Source organism: Myotis yumanensis, unplaced genomic scaffold (genome assembly GCF_028538775.1).
Source record: "Myotis yumanensis isolate MYYU_CA2020_CCGP unplaced genomic scaffold, mMyoYum1.0.hap1 SCAF_14, whole genome shotgun sequence".
NCBI classification, from domain to species: Eukaryota; Metazoa; Chordata; class Mammalia; order Chiroptera; family Vespertilionidae; genus Myotis; species Myotis yumanensis.
The window spans coordinates 799,697-812,363 of NW_027223765.1; the positions used below are offsets into that span (position 1 = coordinate 799,697).

The 12,667-nt window shown below is 48.1% G+C and overlaps 1 protein-coding gene across 1 annotated transcript in view; it reads right to left on the bottom strand.

Annotated features, from left to right (window-relative positions):
- MAP4 (microtubule associated protein 4) overlaps window positions 1-12,023 on the bottom strand; it is a 109,420-nt gene extending 97,397 nt beyond the window's left edge. Inside the window, exon 1 of the mRNA XM_070391171.1 lies at window positions 11,890-12,023. The gene's annotated coding sequence lies outside the window, so the exon portion shown is untranslated. The remainder of the gene's footprint in view (window positions 1-11,889) is intronic.
- Window positions 12,024-12,667: the final 644 nt, after the last annotated feature.

Sequence of the window (12,667 nt, forward strand, 5' to 3'; positions counted from 1 at the left end):
CAGAAAGCCAAAACTATTTCACAAGGCCCTCCAGGTCACCCAAGGAGGCTAGTCTGGGACATCTGGGCTCCACTGCCAGACAGTGACAACATCCCCAACCACAAGCTACACAGACTGGCAAAGAGGAAACAGAGCTTGCTGAGAGCTTCTCAATGGTCAACTGCTGGTAAAAGTGTATGAAGACTGGTAAGCTGATCAACTTTTTCCAACTTTCCTAAACTTAATTTTTATAGCATTACTTATCACTTTTGCAAAAAAAAAAGTAAATATAATTATTAAGTTTTTAAAATGTGATCAATAACAATCTTACTTTCATGTTTAATTAATAACTCCATGTTAAGTTGAAAGAATAGCTCCCTAAACAAATTAAGACATATGCATCTTCACGTTTCACGAAACAGAAACTGCTCAGCAGGCGTGGCTCAGTGGTTGAGCATCGACCTATGAACCAGGAGGCCACAGTTCGTTTCCGGTCAGGGCACATGCCCAGGTTTCAGGCGGTCCCCATGCAGGGCGTGCAGGAGGCAGCCGATCAATTATTCTCTCTCATCATTGATGTTTCTATCTCTCTCTCCCTTTCCCTTCCTCTTTGAAATCAATAAAATTCTATTTTAAAAAAGCCCTAGCCGATTTGGCTCAATGGATAAAGCACCAGCCTGCGGACTGAAGCGTCCCAGGTTCAATTCCAGTCAACGGCACATGCCTGGATTGCAGGCTTGAACCCCAATCGGGGGTGTGCAGAAGGCAACCAATCAGTGATTCTTTCTCATCATTGATGTTTCTCTCTTCCTCTCTGAAATCAATAAAAATGTTTTAAAAAATAAGTAAATAAAAAAGAAACAGAAACTAAAACAACTCCAAATATTATATACTCTACAACATTTGCAAAGAGATTTTATAATTACAGTAGTTCCCCTTATCCACGAGGGATACGTTCCAAGACCCCCAGTGGATGCCTGAAACTGTGGATGGCACTGAATCATATATATATGTATATATACACACACACACACACACACATACTGTTTTATCCAGTACATGCATGCAATAAAGTTTAATTTATAAATTAGGCATAGTAAGAAATTAGCGATAATAAAATGGAACAATTATAACAATATTCTGTAATAAGTCATGTAAATGTGGTTGCTCTCAAAATATCTTATACTGTATTCATCCTTCTTGTGATAATGTGAGATGTTACACTGCCTACGTGATGAGATAAAGAGGTGGAATTTTCCATTTACTATTTTCAAGCCACGGTGGACCTCAAGTGTCTGAAACCACGGAAAGCAAAACTGCAGATGAAGGGACTACGGTATTGGTTTTGATTTGACATACACTGCAGCTACTCACATCATACAAAGAAAAAGATTTCACAAAGTGGAGGGAAAATTTGAGTATTAATTTTTAACTAGACCTGTTACATGAATCTGGTTCACTAATACTAAAAATCCCAATCTATGACATCTAAACTTCCCAATAAATCTGAACATCTGGAAGTATATTACATAGCAATCAGAAAAAGTTGTGCTATGGAAAAAGACTGGCCCTGCCAATGTGCTCAGTGGTTGAGCGTGGACCCCTGAACCAGGAGGTCATGGTTAGACTCCCTGAAGGGCACATGCCCAGGTTGCGGGCTCCATCCCCAGTGCGGGGCGTGCAGGAGGCAGCCAATCAATGATTCTCTCTCATCACTGATGTTTCTATCTCTCTCTCCCTCTCCCTTCCTCTCTGAAATCAATAAAAATATATTCTTTTAAAAAAAAGAAAAAGGTTTAAGTCATCTTAGCTTATGTTTCGCAAATTCCAGCAGAAAACTAATGGTAGGGTTCACTGAAACACACACTGCTAGTATCTCTATTTCCTCCAAGGGAAAACGAGAAAGCCATCATTATCTCTGATTTTCTTCAGGAAAGGATAATGACCTCCTCTGGTATTATGAAAACATGAACAGAAACTTTAATCAACTAGAACTTATAAAGACATGTAGATACTTTTATTTTTAAATTTCAAAATCTAAATACCTACCCAAACACCCAGAATTTCTGAAACTAATGGCCAAATCTGAATTACTTCCAACTCCCTTTAATAAAAAGCAATCTCTAAACACTGAGATTCATGTGAAACAGAACACCCTTTATTTGTACAGGAAGTCTCTTTCAGGAACTTAAACTAGGGGAGGAACACATAGCAATGATCTCCTGAACGCACACAGTACCTCTTAATGGATACCACACAAAAAATGGTATTATACATAAGTATTTATTGACAAGGAATCATGCTTATAATACAGTGAGATGCAAAGTTCATAAATAGTGTAAACAATTCTTAAACAGTAGAAAAATACATATTAAAATGTTATTCTATACCTTTGGTATTTTCTAAATTTTCTACATTAAATCTATATTCTTATAAATAGAAAAATAAATGTCATTTAAAAAACAACTCTGTAAAAACTCTTCTGCTCCTGGGAAGATGAAGAACTCCTTCTCCCTACTCCTCCCACTCGGGACAACTAAACCTGGGCATCGACAGTAGGAAAGGCCTGTGGCCATAGCACACCATAACGACCACTGAGCCCCCTCGGTCCCTCCCCCCTGGCCTGCGAGCAGTGGCTCTCGCGGCGGGTGGGTGCGAGCGGCGTGTGCGCTGGGCCTCTAGTTATATATAAAACAAACTCAAGACTCTGAAAGGCAGAGGAAAAGGCTGGAACACTAGGCTTTGGGAACAGAGGAATAATGCTGTGACGAGTTCCCGGGGTGTTCTTTTTGCCTTATGTATCTGAAAATTCGAGGTGACAAGTCTGGCAACCCAAAAATGCCTACGAGTGCAGACACAGGCCTTGACAGGTAGTTCAGTGAGGGAATTGTCCCAACAGGCCATTGCTGTGGGTTCGCTCCCCGTCAGGGCATAGACAAGAAGCCACCAAGGCCCTAACCGGTGTGGCTCAGTGGATAGAGCGTCGGCCTGCGGACTGAAAGGTCCCAGGTTCGAATCCGGTCAAGGGCATGTACCTGGGTTGCGGGCACATCCCCAGTGGGGGGTGCAGGAGGCAGCTGGTCGATGTTTCTCTCTCATCGATATTTCTAACTCTCTATCCCTCCCCTTCCTCTCTGTAAAAAATCAATAAAATATATATTTTTTTTAAAAAGCCACCAATAAATGCACAAATAAGTGGAATAACAAATCGATGTTTCCCTATTCTTCTCCCTCTCTAAAATCAATAAGTAAAAAAATTTTACGAAAAACTGGAGCCATCATATTCAGCTAATGGGAACATAAAATAATGTGCCACTTTTGAAAAGTCTGGAAGTTCCTCAAAAAGTTAAAAAGCTATCCTATGACCCAATAATTCCACTCGTAGGCATATACACAAGAGAAATATTCACAAAACTCGTATACAAATGTTCATAGCAGCATTATTCATAACTAGAAGCCCAGCACGTGAAATTGCGTGGCCCCGCCCACCCGCGCTGATCTTAGGCCTTTTATAATATAGACTAGAGGCCCGGTGCACCAAGAGATTCGTGCAATAGGCCTTCCCTTCCCCTGGCTGCCGGCACCAGTTTTCCTCTGGCACCTGGGACCCAGGCCTTCGCTCCGGCTGGAGCCTTCAGTCTTCGCTCCGCCGCTTCGAGCCTACGTATGCAAATTAACCGCCATCTTTGTTGGGTTATTTTGCATACTCTCCTGATTGGCTGGTGAGCATAGTGGAGGGACAATTTACATGTTTGTCTATTATTAGGTAAGACTAGAGGCCCGGTACATGAAATTCGTGCATGGGGGGGTGGGTCCCCCTCAGCCCAGCCTGCACCCTCTTAAATCCGGGACCCCTCAGGGGATGTCTGACTGCCAGTTTAGGCCCGATCCCCGGAAGTCGGACATCCCTCTCACAATCCTGGACCACTGGCTCCTAATCACTCACCTGCCTGCCTGCCTGGTCGCTCCTAACTGCCCCCCCTGCCGGCCTTCTCACCCCTAATTTGGTTGTCCCTCACTAACCTCCCTGCCGGCCTGGTCATAGGCAGCCATCTTGTGAGGGTATGCAGGTTAACTTGCATATTACCTCTTTATTATATAAGATAGCTAAAAAGTGGAAACAACCCACTGATGAAAGAACTTTTAAAATGTGGTGAACCCTACAATGGAGTATTATTCAACCATGAAAAGGAATGAAGTACTGATACATGCATGCTACACGTGGATGAACCTTGACTATTTCTAAGTGAAAAAAGCCAGATTCAAAAGGCTATATATTGTATGATTTCATTTAAAGATGTGTTCAGAATAGGCAAATCCATAGACAAAAGAAGATCACTGGTTGTTGCCAGGAGCTGGGGGAGTCGGAAGGAATGAGAAGTGACTGCTAGTGGGTTTGGGATTTCTTTGGGGGATGATGACAATGTTCTGGAATTAGACAGTGATGACGGATGCAAAATACTGTAAATATACCAAAAACCACAATGACTTATTTGCTTTAAAATGGCGAATTCTACCCTGGACGGCGTGGCATAGTGGTTGAGCATCAACCTAAGAACCATGAGGTCACGGTTCGATTCCAGGTCAGGGTACATGCTGGGGGTTACGGGCTCAATAATATATATTTAAATAAAAAATATATTTAAAATAAAATGGCAAATTCTATTGTGCGTGAATTATCTTCATTTTTTTAAATATATTTATATTGATTTTAGAGAGGAAGAGAGAGGGGGAGAGAGAGAGAGAAACATCAATGATAAGAGACAGTCACTGACTGGCTGCCTTCTGCACATCCCCTACTAGGGATCGAGCCTGCAACCCGGACATGTGGCTTTGACTGGAATCGAACCCGGGACCTTTCAGTCCGCAGGCTGACCCTCTATCCACTGAGCCAAACCCAGCTAGGGCTTATCTTCATTTTTTAAATATGTGAAATGACATCTACTCAAAAGATTCACACACACACACACACACACACACACACACTGGTGAAAATACCAAAAAGTACTAGTTCACCCAGACTAGGGTAGAAAGTAGTCACACAGCCTTCCTGAAGGTGACATCAGGGCTGATACTAAGGGAAATAAGTATGTAAGCCAGCCTTGTTCCTTGCTTCCTCCCTTCCCTTCCCCAATTCTCTCTGAACTCAGAAATCACTTACCTGTCAAACAATTACTCCCCAATAAAAATTATTTCAATAAATTATACTCAATAAGCATGTTCTACCTATAAGAACATGACTGAGCTCTCTTGAATCCTCCCAATGTCTTTCTATGCCTAAAAGAGAAAATGAATTAACTCAAATGAATATCTGATTGAGGATTTCAGACAGTTTAACAAAAATAAAAAGAGGAGTCTCTGTAGGAAGCAACTTTTTTCTGACAAGTCTCTATTCTCCACTCCCACTTATCACCCATCCCCAATCTCCCCTAATTTTTCCATTTTTCCTTCTTTAGAATGAAAAAGCTTTACATTTTTTCCACAGCAGTCTCAACATGTGGGGGTGGGGAGTAGTGAGACAAAAGCTATAGTTACTTTATGTGTGAATAATTTGTCAGAACCTATACATGGTCATGATAAAGAATCCTATAACCTAACTTCAACCAATAATCAATAACTACCATTAGAAAAAACTAGCTGTGCCTTCAGAGTTGTAAGATATAAAACATTTACTAGTAATTACAATTTGGCACACAAACTATAGCAGAAAATCAGAACCAAGATCTCCCGGAAATACTCAAGTCATACAAGTCAGAAGTAAGAAGAAAACAAGGCATGAAGTTTTGTCTCTCATTACATACTAAGATTTTATTTTGGCGCTCTCTAGGTATTTCCTTAGCCTATTCAAGTAAAAAAAACAGAAAGAACATATCAAAATTATAGACATGGGGAGGATAACAACGGTACAGGTAATAGAACTAGAATTCCAAAAATATCCTTTGGAACACAAAGAGCAAGAAAACAAGAATATAAAAAAAATCAACCACACAGGTTCAGAAAGCAAATTAAAAAAAAAGAAGAAGAAGAAAAGCCAGCCAACTAAAAAACAAAGACTTGGGTTAACATCAGTTCTAGAGAAAAGGACCTAGTCCTAGGACAAGTATTAACTAATGTGGAAAAGTGGGTAGAGAACAAAGAGACCCCAATTTCTTCTAAGCAGCCTGATAGAAAGTAAGTGGCAAACTCCCCAAGGGCAGGGATCCCTTTTGAATTCCTTAATCACTTCACTTCCAGGGCCTAATACAGTATCTGAATCAGACCCGACCTGACAAACCGTAGCATGTCTACAGCGTGATGCCCAACACGGTAAGAGGTTTAGAGAGAACATTGCATAAGAGGTGGCTGCCAGATAGGCCCTGTTTAGTCTGGGAAAGAAGAAATGTAAGTGGGGCAGAGTAACTGTCATTGAATAGCTGTCCAGTGGAGATGGGAGCTACAGGGAAATACTGTCGACAGCAAAATGCGAACCAGCGAAGGAAAAGGGCAGGGAGGCAGGTGGGAGGTCATCATCAGGGAAGTCTTTCTGAAAGGACATCTGCGCCCTGGCCAGTGTGGTTCAGTAGGTTGGGCGCTGTCCAATGCACTGAGAGTTTGCTGTTGGATTCTGGATTCCAGTGGGGGCACATGCCCAGGCTGCAGGCTCAATCCCCTGTTGGGGGCATGCAGGAGGTAGCAGATCGATTTTCACTCTCACATCAATGTTTCTCTTTCTCTCCCTCTACCTTCTTCTCTCTCTCTAAAAATCAATAAAAAAATATTTTTAAAGAAGTAGACAAATGTGCAAACTTGGCAATGATAGCCACCAGCTGTGAAGTCCCAATCTTGGGGAATACTTGAACAGAGGGCTGGAGGAACCACTTATACTGTGATTGCACTAGATAGCTCTACTATTTCTTCCAATTCCATGATTCTACAAGAAGGAAGAAGTCCAGGAAAGGAATTATTCTTGCACACAACACTGCCAAAGTTAAAAAAAAAAAAAAAAAACATTGAAAACTAAAAACCAGTAGCTTCTTTATTAAAAGGAGCAATCCCACCAAGAAGGGACAAAGGTTGACTTGTTAGTCAAGATATTTGATATGAAGAGACTGCTTTGCTTGGGCTCAAGCACAGCACTGGGAATGAGAATAGGTCAATTCTAGCTATAGTCATTTCCTGTTTGGCCAAAAGCAAATGACTTCACCTCTACTTGTGCTGAAAAACAGTAATAAATACCTAATACAGGAGTAACATTTAAATTAGTTAATAACTACAAAATACTTTGGAAATGTATGTGACAATTAAAACTGCATTATCCTACTTTACTCATATACTAGGTAAATCCATTATAAATAACAAGAGTCACGTTTCTCACTATCAGAGAAAGAAGTTACAAACAAGTGAGGAGAGAATGCTAAAATGAACTCTGTGGTGCTAGGTTAGACACAGAGACCAGAATGAACTTATGTGTATATGTATATATGTGTGTGTGTCTGTATATATATATATACATATACATATATATACAGACACACGCACACACACACACACATACATATATATATATACATATACATATACACACACATATATACTAGTATACTAGAGGCCCGGTGCACAAAATTCATGCACTGGGGGGAGGGGCGGGTTGGGGAGTCCCTCAGCCGGGCCTGCACCCTCTCCCAGTCCGGGAGCCCTCAGGGAACGTCCACAGGGAGTGGGCCTAAGCCAGCAGTCGGACATCCTTAGCACTGCAGCGGAGGTGGGAGAGGCTCCTGCCACCACCACTGCGCTCGCCAGTCCTGAGCCCAGCTTCTGGCTGAGTGGCACTCCCCCTGTGGGAGCACAGTGACCACCAGGGGGCAGCTCCTGCATTGAGGTCTGCCCCCTGGTGATCGGTGCACACCATAGCAACAGGTCGTTCTGCCGTTAAGTTGATATATGGAGAGAGAGAGAAGAAGAAGAAGAAGAAGGAGGAGGAGGAGGAGGAGGAGGAAGTGGAGGAAGAGGAGGAAGAGGAGGAAGAGCAGGAGGAGAGACAAGCAGAAATAAACATATATGTATGTATACCTGGGTAAGTATACTAGCACATGCATGTATGTCCTAGCTCTGCTCCCTAAGTGGGCCTAGGAGCAGTGATATCCCAGTAGCAACAGCTACACCCAGTTCATTTAGAAACCAGATCTTGTTATCTAAATATTTTTCTCCAATAAAATAAACCAGAGTTGCCCTGACCGATTTGGCTCAGTGGATAGAGCGTCGGCCTGCGGACTGAAGAGTCCCGGGTTCGATTCCAGTCAAGGGCATGTACCTTGGTTGTGGGCGCATCCCCAGTGGGGGGTGTGCAGGAGGCAGCTGATCGATGTTTCTAACTCTCTGTCCCTCCCCCTTCCTCTCTGTAAAAAATCAATAAAATATATAAAAAATAAAAAATAAACCAGAGCTCCTTGGAGAAATGGCTGATTCCAGGGCTGGAGTAGGAAAAATACACAATGAGACTGGAGCATCTTGCAACACCAAAAAGTAAAAGTGCTCCCCTGGCCTAGCCAGTTTGGCTCAGTGGGTAGAGCGTCAGCCTGTGGACCAGAGAGTCCCGGGTTCCATTCTGGTCAAGGCCACGTACCTTGGTTGCAGCTCCTCCGCAGCCCGGGCTCTGGTCGGTGCTTGTGCAGGAGGCAACCAATGTATTTCTCTCACGTCGATGTTTCTCTCTGTCTTTCCCCCTCTCCTCCACTCTCTAAAAATCAATGAAATAATATCCTCGGCTGAAGATTAAAAAGAAAAAGTGCTCCCACCACCACCCAAAAACAGGGACATGCCAAGAGAACATAGATGCCAAGTGGCCAAAGCTGAAAGAATATCAGCAACAAACTGTAGTACTGGATTACAAACCCCCCAAAAAATTCAGGAATCCATACTGAATGTAACCAATGGCGAATGAATAACGGGAGAGGGGCACCAACCCTCCTTACAGAAGAATCCCAAATGACAAATGTAGAAAGAATGAGGGAACTAGAAAATCACAACTAAGATAACGCAGTGACTGCTGCTGCAGACAAGGCAGTGGATGACACTTTAGGGAAAAATCAGATTTTTGTATAGCCTCACAGAACCTCCTCCAAAACAGCTGTAACTACTATGGGTGATCCTAACATCTGCTCACAAATTATCTGATACTCGTCCCTTCAGCAAGTGGAGTTCATTCCCTTCCCCTGGAGTGTGGGCTTGACTTGGCGACTCGTTTCTAGCTTCTACCAAATAAATGAAGGAAACAAAAGAATAGTCACTACAGTGAAAACAGGCAGACACTACGCTAAGCTAACAAAGTTAATTTTTTAAAAAAAATAATAGTAAACTGATATTGATTTCTTAATTTTGATAACTGTATCATGGTTATATAAGATGTTAACATTAAGGAAAGCTAGATGAAGAGTATAGGGAAATTTTGTATTATCTTTCTAACTCTTCTGCAAATCTAAAATTATTTCAAAATAAAGTATTTTTTTAAAACTGCATTTTCCTGATAAAATCAGAAAGAACAAGGAAACTTTATAAATAAATTTTAAAAGATATTTAAATATATGCAAACTAATAAGATGGGTTTTAAGGTAAGATTAACGTTTTTAATCTATAAAGAATCACAGAAGGGGAGAGGCCGGCCCATGTTCCCGCGGGAGGGCGTGGGGCGGGGAGCGGGGGTGTGGGGCGGGGAGCGGAAGAAAAATAAAATAAAATTTAAGAAAAGAAAAAAAAAGAATCACAGAAGTGGGTTGACTTTCAAGTTTAAAATTTTAATGACACACAAAATATTTCACCACAAGGTCTGTTAAAAGATCAGCCTGGAAAAGCAGATTTTTGTGGCTATCCTACTGCTCTCCCGCACTGCCAGCAGATTGAACAAACACTCAGAATATGACGTCCAAACAAAGGGGTTAACCCAGAGAGCTCCAGGAGGTATTGAATACGATTCCTCGTCATAGACGTCAGCCTGCGTATCACCCCCTTTTTTAAAATACATTTTTACTGATTCCAGAGAGGAGGGGAGAGGGAGAGAAACATCAATGATGAGCGTCACTGATGGGGCGCCCCCTGGGGATGGAAGGAAGGAAGGCACGGTGACCTCCCGGGCACAGGTGGGCGCTCACCGCTGAGTCCCATGGCCTCCCACTGGCCGGGCCCCTGTCTTCCCCCAGCTGTTCTCCACACTCGCTCCCAGCAAAAAGCCCACAGGAACCTGCTTCTAACGGCGTCACTCACAAGAGCAAAGTGAAATCACTGACATTTACTCAGTTTCATTTTCAAATTGACAAAATCCGATGGAGCAACAAGATGCCTTCCATTGGGTCAAAATGCTCCTTTCATATTCTCTTGCTTCCTAAGGAAAGGAGAGCCTACACATCAAATACCCCTGCTGGACATTAAGGAGGAGGGTAGGAGGCAGGGGAAAGCGAGGCCACAAATGGGAAGTGCCACCCTGGCCGGTGTGGCTCAGTGGCTAGAGCGTGGGCCGCTGGACCGAAGGGGCCCGGGTTCGATTCCGATCAAGGGCACAGGCCCGGTTTCGGCCCCATCCCCAGTGGGGGGCGTGCGGGAGGCACCCGATCCATGATTCTCTCTCATCATGGATGTTTCTGTCTCTCTCTCCCTCTACCTTCCTCTCTGAAATCCAGAAAAATACATTTCTCAAAAAGCAAGGAGGCGTGCGGACCGCCCCAGGACCTCCATGTAAGACCCCCCTCCCCGCCAGGAGAGACGCCCGCGTCCAGGGAGCCGAGGACCTGCCGCCCGCAGAGGCGGCCCTCGCTTAGCAACTCGGCTGTTGTCCACCAAACACCGCCGGTCAGCGGCAGCGCATGACAACTGCTCCCTAATCCGCGGCCCGGCCTCGGGGCCGAGCGATAAAAATAGCTGCTCCCGGCACCCGCGGCGGAGGGCCGGGCAGGGTCACCCCGCCGGCCCCGAGCAGCTGGAGCCCCTGCCACACCCTTCCCCGGCCCGCGCGGCGCCCGCGCCCGCCCCCGCGCCCGCGCCCGCCCCCCGGCCGAGTGAGCGCATCGCGAGCACAAATATCCCTGATGCAACGCCGCAGCCATCCGGGAGCGAGCGGGCCAGGAGCGGCCGCGGGGAAGGGGCGGGAGACGCTCACACGCGCTCGCCGCCAGCAGCCTGCGCAGCCCTGCAGCGGGAGGGAGCCGAGAGGCCCTGGCGAGCGGCGCGGTACGCGGACCGGAGCGCCAGAGGCGGGCGGGGGTTTCCGGGAGAAAGCGGGGACCCGAGCCCCCGAGGAGCACGCTGCCCCGGGCTGGGCCCGCGCGCGAGCCGCGGTGTCATCACTGCCGCTCCCAGCGCCCGCCCCCGCCCCCGCCCCCCGCCCCCCCCCCCGGGCGCCCCCCGCGGGCCGATGTCAGTCCAGAAGCGCCCGCGGCAACCCTGCGCTCAGCCCCCGCCTCGGTCCCGGTCCCGCGGCCGCGGCCCCGCGGGTCCATCCCCATCCTCCCGCCCAACGTGCCTGCGGCAGCCGGACACCGGCTGAGTCCCCCCGACGGCCCGGGCCCGCTTCCCCGCCCCGCGGGCCAGGCCCCCCCAGGCTCGCGGGCCCCGCCGCCGCCGGCCCCGTCCTCACAGGACGCCCTTCGCATCCTCCATCGCCCCGAGCCCCCCAGGCCCCGCCGCCCCGGACCCCGCGAGCCGCCCTCTCAGCCCGCCCGCCCGCCCCGCCCCGCGGGCCCCCACGGCCCGCCCGGACGACTCGCAAGATCACGCCCGCGGGCCCCCCGCCGGCCGCCCCGCGTCCCGCAGGCGGGCGGCCACCGCCCTGCCCCACCTCAGGCGGACCCCGCGGGGTCCCGGCGACCGCGGGGCGCCGCTCGGGCAGCCCCGGGCGGTAGGGAGCCCGCCCCTCCGACGGGCCGCGCCGGCCGCTGCACCTACCCGCCGCCGCCGCGCCGGAGCTGGAGCTGGAGCCGAGGGAGCCGGGACAGGGCCGGGAGCAGCCGGGAGGCGCCGGGAGCCAGCGAGCGAGCCCGAGGGGCGGGGCGCGGGGAGGCGGCCGCTTCCTCGTCGCCTCTTGAGGGCCGGCGCGTAGGAGGGGCGCCGCCGCCGCCTATCCCGCGGGCGCCGCGGGCCCAGCCAATGAGCGCGGCGAGGGGGCGGGCGCGAGACCGCGCGGGCCAATGGGCGCCGGCCCCGCCGCCTCGACCTTGCGGGAGTAGCGGCGCGAGCGCAGGGCGGTTGGGGCCGAGGTTCCCGGGGGGCCCGGCCTCCTTCCCCGGACCTGGCCGTTGGCGCGGAGGCCCGCGCAGGCCCGGCGCCCGGGTGATGTCGTCGCTCCTCTGAGAACTTGGGGGCCGGGAGCAGGGAGAACGCGAGCGGCCGGGCGCACGCGGCCGGGGCCGGGTCTCCGGGCCGCCCGGGCCCAGGGCTCTGTGACGTCATCGGGGCGGGGCCAGCTGGTCGCGGGGGGCGAGGGCGTGGCCGGGGGCCTTTCCCGGCGGCTTTGCCCCCAGCGCCAGTGACGTGGCTGGTCCCCGCCGGCGTGTGCTGTCAGTGTAGGAAACCTCCCAGATTTAACGCCAAAAGTGTACAAAACATCGCACTCACAGTTTTTACATTGATTGTAATTCGGGTAATTGATTGCAAAATTAATTACAATGTGGGATATATTTGATTAAATAAAATGTCTTCAGAATAACCTAGTTTCTTTTTGCTT